Raw genomic sequence first — 11,766 nt, 5'->3', positions numbered from 1 at the left:
AAAGCTCTTTTGACAGGCGGCCCTTTTTTATTCAAAATAACAGTTAAATATCTTTCATTTGAATCAGTACTTTAGTACATTGAAGATAATTTAACTCTTACCATAATATTTTCTTTAAAATCATACAGGCTATCTGAAATTGGTTTGTTCTTGACAGCATGTGATTTGCTTGCTGGCAAACACCACGTATATGCGGTGAGAAGAACCATCAACAAATATACACGAACCTATATAATAGCAGTCAATAATATATTATTTATGATGCCCTATCTTTTCCTTCTTTCTATTTTACTTTGTATGCAGAATTTTTAACTCAAAATTACTAAAACAATTCTTGCAAGGTCTTCGGCCAGTTCTACATGACAACAACAAATCATATTTACCATATTAATGAAATTTCACTTCTTTGAACAGCAAAAACTTCGCTAAGTTTTTTCTAATCTGAATGCGACCAGCGCTTTCGATAGCTATGAGTAAAGTGATGGACAGTAAATAGATAGTAAAGTCTTAAACTTAGGGTTTCTTTGTTTGAATACACCAATCAGAAGTTCAGAAATAACCATCATTAGACAATGTGGTATTTTTAATTATGATACCTTTTAAAATGATTAAATCTCTGTAGCAGGAAGCTAGTAATTCATCATAGTTACTGATACATACAAAATTAATTATGGTTTGCTAAAATCTTAACCAAGTGATACTAACGGCTTTCTATATGAGGTAATTTTAGATGGTATTATTACCAAGAGACGCGTGTCCTTTCAAACCGTCAGACCATGTACAACAAGTTAGCTTACACATAATCAGCCAACAGAGCCGTAATATACTCTCTCAGATTGTAGTTGGATGAAAAAAAATTACTTAAGCAAGAATTATGATTTATAAATGCGATCGAGATTTCTACCTAAGTCCAATTAGTAACACGAAAAATGGACTGCTTTTTCGCCACCCAGTAGACGTAATGTTCAATCGTTGGTAAGTAAATAGTTTTTGACATCCGACGGACTTCAGAAAGCATCCTACATTTTTGACCTTCCGTAAGAGAAGTTTTTGAGTATCGTTTCGACTTATCAACTCAACATGTAATAAAATCTGGTAAAAATATCATACTGTATAACAATGCAAATTGTGGGAACGATCAGTTTGTGAATTCATTACTTTATAAAGTAGATGAAATTTTTTTTATGCATAAATATTTTAAGACTTTTCTTGCTAACCTCTAAATGTTGAATTAAGCAATATGGTATGACGTAAAGGGGACAGAGGCATAATAATTGCATATAATTAAAAGATGTGTGCCTTTAAGTGTTTCAAATATTTTAAATATTTCAAATCTTCACATCAACGCATATGATGAAGAATGTTAATTATTTGAAATGGTCGTCACGAACACCGCATATTTCTTCATGCTGTTGCAGCATGAATATAAGCAGGTCTTAGTTGTATGGGAAAACCATAATGTCTTTTCTAAATCACTTGCAAAAACGTGTAATGTGGTAAAAAAATGTGCGAAAGGACTATTTATGGTTTTTTCAATGAAAAATTATTTAAAGTAATTTAAATCAGGCAGGTCTATGAATGAAAACCGAAAAACGAAAGGCTAGAGATGTTCGTGTACTTATCGTTTGCATTATTTTTATTACGATTTTTATTTTATTTTTCTAAATTGCTTTCGTGTTTGAGTTTTTTTTCCTTTTCACTTAGTGAAAGTTTAGTGTGTGGTTTGTGCATAATTAAAAAGGTAGAGTTTAATTCGTGTGTTCAGAAATCAGTTTAACCAAAAAGAAGCCATCTATGAAATCTTATGAAAGGGTTGCCAAAGTTTTCAATATTCACCATATTTGTTATGAGGAGTAATCATCTGACTAATATAACAAATGTATCTTAGTAACAAGTTGCTCCTTTGCAATTAGAAAAAGATCCTACGCTTGATTAAGCATGTCATGTCGGGTGAAGCTAATAAAAGTTTTATGGCCTGTTACCGTGGGAACTTTAACTAATCAACGTTTCGGCCATACACGTACCAATATCGTTAATAAGTTTTGCAAATCAATACACATTCTAAGAAATCGTTTTGAAAGGAAAAAAAATAATAGAAGAAACAACAAGCGAAATATTATATTGCAAAGTTATACGTGGTAAAAACAAAACAGGACTCCCTTCGCAAAGGCCTGTTTCATATAATTATGACCTAAATAAAACAGGTCTAAGTAACCATTATAAAAAGAAATTAGATAAATAGGTTCTACTTAGGTACTATTTATGCTGGTCTTTTTTGGTATCGAGTATCCCAGAAGTTAGTGGATTTAACCACCACAAACGAAAATCCGCAGGAATATGTAAAAAAGATTGATTGGTGGAGATAAAAATTTAAAAGCATTATTTTTTCATTTGTTTTTTGGCTGACCATTATCATCGATTGGATTGGTTTGCAAGAGAGTTCTCTTTTCCTAAATTGTTTCTATGTTATTATTATAATACAGTGGACCCTTTCTCTATGTCGACTACTCTGTCTAGAACAAAGGTCTCGGTCCCTTGGGCTATTGTCTACGTTCTAAACTATTTTCCTCTTTTTACCTTAAATTTCTCTCTTTTTTCCTTGCGTATTTTTCTCTCTCTAATGCGGACGTCTTTGTTTTCTAAGGGTTCGTCTACGAAGCACAAAGAACAAAAAAGGTCGAAAACAAAATAAATTTAAATTTACTCAAAACACACAACATTTTATATTTGGTTAGAAACAAAAAAAAAATACTTTGTTCGATTGTCAAGATGTCAACCGTTAAAAGGAAAATTAATGAAAAGCCCTTGCAGGCTAAAAGATTTCGGATTCTTTTTCGTGTGCAATTTTGTTTCCTATATATACCGTTTGAGGTCGCCAGTAGCTTGTTTTGTATAGAACTTCTACAATCTAGTTCTGTCATTTCAAATAAACAAGCATTATCCCATGGTATTATCTTGCAAATTGTTCCATGGAGTGCGTGAGATACAGTCTAGAACAAACTAATGTGTTACTGTTAGCGGGCAAAGCCAGAGTCATATGTTAAATAGACCAAAGCAGTAAAAAAATGCAAGTAAATCAGACTTTAGAATCAGATGCTTTTGGAAAAATTTCTTCTGGTCGCAGTGACCAGGCGAAAGAGTAGGATCCAATCCTATTAACACGCCATTTGCCAGTTGCCAACCAAAAAACTTTTTGATTTTTTATACCTTTTTTTAATTTTTGATTTATTTCGACCTGGTTTTGAAATCATTTCAATGTTATTAGTTAAAATTAGTTAAACATTTCTAGTGTATATCTTCTCTATGAAATATGTTTTCTCGACAATACATTACCGTGACGCAACTTATCGTAGATCTTTAAAAAATTTCATCTATATTAAAATTAAGGTCTCCCTGAATGTACAAAAGTAATCTGTGAAAATTATTACTTAACAATACTGTGCTATACTTAACATTCGTAAGAAAGAAAGGGAAACGGTTTGGCAACTGACTAAAAATGTTATGAAATTTAAGATATCTAAGATTTGACCATAAAGTTGGATCCTACTAATTTTAAAAACAAAGGAAATAAAGTTGGCGAAAGTAACAAAAAGGTTATGACTACGTTCATCGGTTTAGAATTAACAGAATAGACTAAATCCAATTGGTTGTAAATTGATTGATTGTGATTCCATGGCATTAATATTTAGACTAGTCAGGGATCGCCACACCAGGTTAAGTCACAAGCCACTGTGTTACCTGGCGTTCAACGCCCGGAAGAGCAATTAATAAAAACCGTAAACTGTACCACACATTTAGGTGGGGCGCTTTAGTATAGTATGTTGTAAATTGACCAAGGCGCAGAACATTATGGTGTTTCCAGTGTAATATATTTTTCAAAAAATAGGCGCACAACATTATGGTGTTTTCGGTGTGATATATTTTTCAAAAAAAAAATCTCCACAACGTTAGCTGAAATAAAAACAAAGTTTGCAACTTCTTGCTACCATGTCATAGCAAAAACAGTTGACCAGCCTTTTTTTTATTTTTTGGCGAATGTTCCCGCTGAAAGTTCAAAAATAAATATTACTCTTCTCTAAGTGCTTAGTAAAGACAAACAATGTTGCTCATCCATATAGGTATAATACCCTTTTTCAAAAAAAACTTTATCGCAACTTCAGAAACACAGGAAACAGCCTGTCGTTAACATTGGACTGAGCGCTTAGTACAGGTAAACTGTTTAGGCGTAATACTACTATAAGTAAAAAACTTATCACATCTTCAATTTCAACAAAACAACAGGAAACAATCTGTTGCTAACAATGGGCTGAGCGTTTAGTACAGGTAAACGGTGTTGCACAAGTGTAATAGGCGTAATACACTTTTCCAAAAAAACTTTATTGCATCTTCAGTTTAAATAAAAACACGGAAAACAGCCTGACGTTACCCGTGCAACAAAAAAAAATTCTCCACCAATTTTATTTTGTGGAGTAAGTTTTCATGACAGTAGTAAAAGGTTTTGCTACCTACTAACTGCATTTGTAAGAAATACTGATTGAGAATTTTGTTGTAAATCTGCATTTGGCTACTTCTACTTTCCAGCCAGAGGTAGCTAAAGAGCTACAGCGCCAGCATAAAAATAAATAATAATATACCAAGCTTTAAAATAATAAGAATAAATAAAGCTAGGTTCCAGCAGGATGCTGCCTTGAAGCTAAAATCTTAAAATTGGTTTATTTTAGATTTATGCATGGCTAGCAAACGTGATGATATTTTCATTTTAGCAAGTGAAAACCTAGACCCAATAAAGAGAATATCTTAAACGTTGATAGAACTGAACTTGAGGTAGTTAAATAACTATACTAACCCAACCAAATATTTCTCTTAACTTCAAAACACTTCGCTTTGCAGATTGGTGAACAAGCTGGAGTATAATCAATATAGCGAACTCGGTCCCTCAAAAGAACCGACTCGTACCTTAACCCCTAGGGCTTGGTTTAGTTGAACAAAGTCCGCCTCATTAAGAACATAACTGGAAATGAAAATTTAAAGGAGTACCTAGCATAGCAAATCAAATAATATTAAAACACCAGTGTATAACAAAATTTGTGATTAAATTCGTAACGCAGGCTTCATTCTTTCCCACTTTTGCCAATACTAAGATAGGTACGGAAGAGGTCGCCAGGTCGGACTTTAAAAGTCGTGACGTTACGGCAATCGGTTAAAAAATTGGTCGTCGAAGAAGAAGAAAAAGAAGAAGAAGAAAAAGAAAAAGAAGAAGAAGAAGAAGAAGAAGAAAAAGAAAAAGAAGAAAAAGAAGAAGAAGAAGAAGAAGAAGAAGAAGAAGAAGAAGAAGAAGAAGAAGAAGAAGAAGAAGAAGAAGAAGAAGAAGAAGAAGAAGAAGAAGAAGAAGAAGAAGAAGAAGAAGAAGAAGAAGAAGAAGAAGAAGAAGAAGAAGAAGAAGAAGAAGAAGAAGAAGAAGAAGAAGAAGAAGAAGAAGAAGAAGAAGAAGAAGAAAAAGACCGCCCGTTTTAATAAAATTTGGATGTAATCCGAAATCCTTAAAACAAAGCCCTAGGGCAGAAATGCGAAATAATTCGAAATGTCAAAAAAGAAAAGCTAATTCTTTGGTGGTATCAGATCATGTCACAGCCACTATATTAGATTTCTGACGTTGTTACCGTAGAAGAAATAATGAATAGACAAGAAAATGAGGACAGAAGAAAAAGGATTCAAATAAAGAAATATTTGATGCTGTTGTTCAAAAGCCTCGATCAAATGTTTAATCTACTTAGATGTGGTAAGAAATACTGGCATGTTTAGCAACCGTGATAATACAACATCAGTCAACCTTCAATACCCCTTTTGCTTTCTTCTGGAACTTTCTCTACCTCAAACAATTTTTTTGTCCCTTGCGTGTTTGAAAAGAAGAACCAACTTAGTAACACGGTTTCCATGGCAACTCACTAAATGCAGAAGAGTTGCCAAACAGAAAATATTAAAATTTGATGAGTTTTTAGCCACATTGGAGCAGTATAAAACGTAAGTTTATGCTAAAGTACCCTCCATCCCGATTCCTTCCACAGTATGAATAGCGTAACTCATTGTTTTATCCGAAACATTTTCCAGGGTTAAAATTTCGTGAAAACGCGATCCCACTTAACCACATCAAAACTTTGAAGGCTATTGATAGTAAAAGTGCAAAAAGAACAAAAAAGCGTTAAAACCACCTAAAGAGCAACGAAGGTCAATTTCTTTTCTTTTTTTAAAAATAAGGAATCAAGTAATACTCAACAATTATTTTTACTTTAAAGGCTGTCAAGTGAACACTGTTGCTATCATCTACACTCAATAACCGATAGCTTAGCACGTCAATAGTCATTATCATTGTTAATTTTGGCCTGCGTAATTCTGTATTTATTTAATTCAAACTTTTTTCTTGTTTAATCTAAAAACTGTTATTGTGTCGGCATTTCTTTTATTATGCCTCGTTACGTTCAGTATTCCCAAATTGGACAGTACAATGTATTGAACGTAAAAGTGAAATTGACAATTTGGACGCGTATTAAGCCACGTGTTATTATTTTATGAATTGAAAATATTGGAATTATAAAGAATTTAAAATCTAATAAGGAAGTAGTAATATTTGTAATAATATGATTCATTTCGTGCATTATGGATTTTTAAAGGCCCTGGAAAAACGCCTTGGTTATAATTTTTGGCCCTCGGCTTCGCGTCGAGGCAAACAATTATGACTTAATCCGCCCGCCATGAAAAGTCATATGTGTATAAAACCCTTTAAAATTATTTCATTTTTATATTACTTCTACTAAAATAAAAATATTTGGCGCTAAAAAGTCTCGTTAAGGTGCGTAAAGTCGGGTTTCCACTTAGACGAATTTAGTCCAATCACTAGACGTCGATCGTATTTACACATGCGCAATAAATTTTTTACCTTGTCTCGCTCGATCGACGTCAATCGATTTCAAAAACACGATTGATTTCTCTTTTTTCTTTGATTGATTCAATTTATACCAATCGTCTGTCTTTTTAACAACGACCTCGAAGTCAAAATATTCAAAACAACGTTGCGAAAAAGAAATCAAAACAAAAAAGATTTTTATAAATATTTCTTTTCTAATGTTTATAAAGTATACAAAGAAATATAAAAAGCAAAAGATGTGACTTGTAGCGTGTTGTTTTGATTTAGATTTGACCTGTGAGTTACTTTTCTATGGCTATAACAAGAACCTCTAACTAAATTTCTTATGGCTACCAATCTCTCAAAGTATAGTTAAGACTGGAATTTAAAAAGCTGTCTTTCAGTTTGCCCGTCTACCCATACTTTTTGTTGATTATAGTAGGCAAACGTGTGCAGCAGTCACATTGCGATAATATTGAAAAAAGGAGAAAGAAGGAGGGGGCAGTTTGAGAATTTTTGTGTGAGATTGAAGATGTCTTTGCTTTTTATTAAATTCCACCCTCTGCACTAAGACACTAACCTTTCATTAAACCTGAAAGTACTACAAATAATACTAGGTTTGGTCCAATGTGTTTTACAGATTATAATTTCTTAATTTTTTATTAAAATATGTAAGCCTTAGAAACAGCAACGACAATTAAAATATTTTAGGGTGAAGTAATGATATTTCATAGTAAAATGATCCTTATATTGATCTCACATAATACTTTTCATTATAGCTAAACAATTTTAAATTTGTTTTCCCGATAAGACCACGTTAATGTTAAAATTTGTGTTCGATCAAATGCAAGTGGGAAAAGTTATGGCGGTAATCTCTTTCAACATTCGATGTTGATCAATTTGACTACATTCTTTCAAGTAGGAACCACGTTCGCCGACATTTTTCTGTTTTTACTTCCTTGCTATCAAATTATTTTTCATATGACGTACATGTGCTACTAGCATAAAGGCAAGGTTAATTCTTATTTAACTGTTAAACCATAGTTGCAAGAAAAAGAATAGGATTTTATGTTGCGTTCTCCGATTTTCTAGTCACCAGTCCTCTCTTAAGCGCGTGAAATGTGAACAGCGGGAAAGTTTAAATTATTTATAAACTGAGCACTTCGCCTGGTGCTATTTGCTCCTTTTTCAAATGTTATGTATCTAGACCGTCCCCCTCCGCCTGGAGTCTCTGTATTTAGAGAAGAAGGAAAAGATATTTGTAACTCTTCCACACCAAAAATTGGAACCATGAGGTTAGTATACTCCAAAATTATTGCAATTTATAGTCTATTTTTGAGTGAATACTGAAACTAACAACCATTGTAACTCTACTATTTTAGGACGCACGTAATAAAAAAGCCATAAGATTAAATTTGTAGATTTGCGAGCCAAGTTGCCTAGAAGATACATAGACATGGTAGAAGGCAGAAAAAGCATGGTGATATTGAAAGAAAATTCGTAGGGTGAAACAACACAAGGAAATACAAATATATTTAGAGCAAAATATCAGACACACGAACAACAGATTCATCTGGTAAATACGCCTTGTTTTTTGTGCACAATATATTATAAGAATCCGGAGAGAGAGTATTTGGCGAATAATTTCTTACCTGTACTTTGTCATATATGTCAGATCGACAGCAATACAGTACATATCCGTTTATTCGACTACGACTTAATTCGAACATTTTCAGGTCTTCAACAAATTTTCAGGTCGTTTGGGTTTGGTCTAATAATGTATTATACTTTGTGCTTCTTAATATGAACATCAACATTATTTCTGCAGCACAAACAAACATATCGAACCAAGAAACCAAAATTGATGATTCAAAGAAAAAGTCTGTTTGGATTAAGATAAATAAACTATTTCTTATTCACCTTAAAAAGTTATCGTATAATATAACATGACACCATCACTTTTAAACTAAATTTTCGCAGCATGTTTCCGTTTTTTTCGGGTTCTGCCGTTATACCATAATTACGCTGCGCACAACTAAGAAAGAGAGGTCCGTAAAAATCGGGTTTTGTGCTTTTTTTTTGAAAAAGGCTGCGCACAACCATTTTGAACAGAATACAGCTATTGTGAAAAATTCACGCGTTCGCCGGTCCGTTAAATTTGCTCGTCCTGACAAAGTGTTAAAAATATGTAGCATTTAATCCAAAGAATCCGGAAAAAATTCATAATACTTGAAGAAGAGCAAATGGAATAACAAGAAAAAAGTAATATAATCGCAGAAGAAAGTAGTGACAAGATATGAAATCAATCGGTGAAATATTGTGTAACTGATTTTATGTTTCATCTTTTTTTCTTTAATTTCAAAAAGTCAAAAGTTAAGAGCTAAACTATCCAAAACGGTTTGATTTGTCACTGATTCGTCATACGCATAGATTGCACATAAATTCCTTAAAGCAACGTTTCCATATAGTTACTGTTTTTTTTGCAAACGTGATTAACCATTGAACGTAGCAGCGGATTAGGTGGTACAAATGCGAAAACTTTCACCAAGAAAGTAAGGTTTATCTTAGGAGCCTTTTCTTAAAAATATAGTTTGCATTTTAAATATTTCCACGCAAATAAAGTGTGTGGTGTGTTCTTTTTCTTCTTCCGGATAAAAGTCCCGCTTCGATAGTAACATGCGTTTCTTGTAGCTCTCGGCTAATTATTTTGGACAATTATTGCGCAGCAGTTGTTGTTTGATCAAAGGTAGTAATACTGGCTTTACTTCTTGGACCACTTAAAACTGGTGCATCTCTTTAGGAAAACATTTTCTGGTGCCAGTGCTAGTGCAGTCCAGTGCAAAGTTCTAATGACCTGGCAGAACAGTATAGGAACAACATTTAGGTGATTCATGTAGATACAAATATTTACCGAATATTCATACACGATATGCACGTTTCAGAGAAAAAATATTATTATTAATGTGTGTCGTGTTTTGCAAAAACCCTGTCGATAAAAATGCTGCATATAAAATAGTTTTATGTTGAAATAGTTAAAGTTATCAAATGAAATGCACAACAAAAAAGCCACAATAGGAGACTGAAAGAATTATCTCAAAACAAAAGCTTATTGGTGACTTCAACGAAACATTTACCTTAATTGAATATTTTAGCTGGTAATTCTACAAGGTTTTTTATATTTTTATATCAAAGGTTTTCTAACTTTAATTTAATTTAATTTCATAACGGATATTATATGTTTAATATTTTCATATATAGTTAGTAGGTACCTAGCTTTTCTTTTATTTTAGAGCCAGGTATTTTTAGTGCTTTTTCCATCGTAGCTTTCTACAGCCACCCAAAATGTTTTTTATCAAAAAGTTATGTAATTTATCATGACTATTTTGTCATTTTGTAACAAATCAGTTTTCACGAAATGTCAGAAATGTGTTGTGTGGAAATGATTTTATACACAAAAAGATATACCTCGAACTCCTTTATACTTAATCGTGGCTAACTAGAGCACTGGAAGGTTGCTATACTTTCAATCTAAACCTACCCTATTAATCACTTTTGTTTTTCAGCATAAGTTACTGCAAGAAGAAGTGTGTTTCATCTCCCTGCGTTTTCCTTTTTTATTGAAGTCCTTTATTTAATATTTTTAATCTAGATCTTTTATGAAGTGGACTATACAATATGAAAGAAAATTCACAAACCATGTTGATTGCAATTATGCAACCCAGCAACATCAAACATGGTTGAAAAAATGAAATTTGAGAGAAGAAAGTGTTTGCAATATGCGGAAGAGGTTATTTGTAGAAAATGCAAGAATTTCGCAATATGACTGATCTGCTTCTTCCACAAACACTTTCTTACTTTAAAGCAGTGATTTTATTGCAGTGGATTTTTTTAACTAGCTACATTATATGTTTTTACTTAATTTTTATATCACTTTATATATGACATTTGATTTGTACAATTTTTGTGAATTTTGTATATTCTTTGGTTGTATTTCTTATGATTTGATGATTTGGTAAATATTGAATTATTTCATTTTATATATAAGTATACTAGAACTAGCAAGTTTTCTATCAATGAAAAAAATATTTTTTTACCCATTTAGCAGGCATAAAAATATTGTCTTAGTGTTCTGCAAGTTGACAATTAGATATTGACGCAATAAAAAAAATTATTGGATAAGTTTTATTTACAAGTTCACACATCCTGGTATTTCATTTGTGTAATTAACAAAAAAGACGTACAAATTTTATCACAGATAGTTATGTCGACAGACACCTGCGTACGGTACCTAATATTTATGCTGCAAAAAGTGAAAAATATGTATTTGAAATAAAGGTCACAACTTTGCCAACTCAGATTGACAAATTTAAGAGTTGAATTTTAAGTGCTTTTAACTGCTACATCGCGTTAAAATCATTTGTCACCGTTGAGGGACTTACAACGCCGTTCCCCAAACTTTTTGACGCTGTTTTGCACCACTATAAATAAAAAAATATCCTTAATCCGCCCCTTGAAAGTGCTTCATAAATTTTGTTTTATATAAAGCCCAGTTACCTACACATAGCTACCTACACTTCCAGGCATAATATTTTAGTACTCTGCAGACAGTTTATTGTTTAAGCTTGGTTCCAACAAATGCATTTATTGATAAACAAATGTTTATAAACGCATGATAATTATACATGCTATAAATATATGTTTATGCATGCGTTTAATATCAAAGAGTTTTAATATTAAAATCATGCGTTTAACATGAGTTTATTCAACATCAAAGAAATCTATTATTTTCAGCGCAAATGCTCAAAGTGAGAGTGGCTTTCATAAGAGCATTGAGTGAAAAGTGAAAGAACGACAGCGACAAAAAA

Source organism: Hydractinia symbiolongicarpus, chromosome 5 (genome assembly GCF_029227915.1).
Source record: "Hydractinia symbiolongicarpus strain clone_291-10 chromosome 5, HSymV2.1, whole genome shotgun sequence".
In the NCBI taxonomy this organism is placed as follows: Eukaryota; Metazoa; Cnidaria; class Hydrozoa; order Anthoathecata; family Hydractiniidae; genus Hydractinia; species Hydractinia symbiolongicarpus.
Note: the sequence above shows the minus strand (reverse complement) of the source record.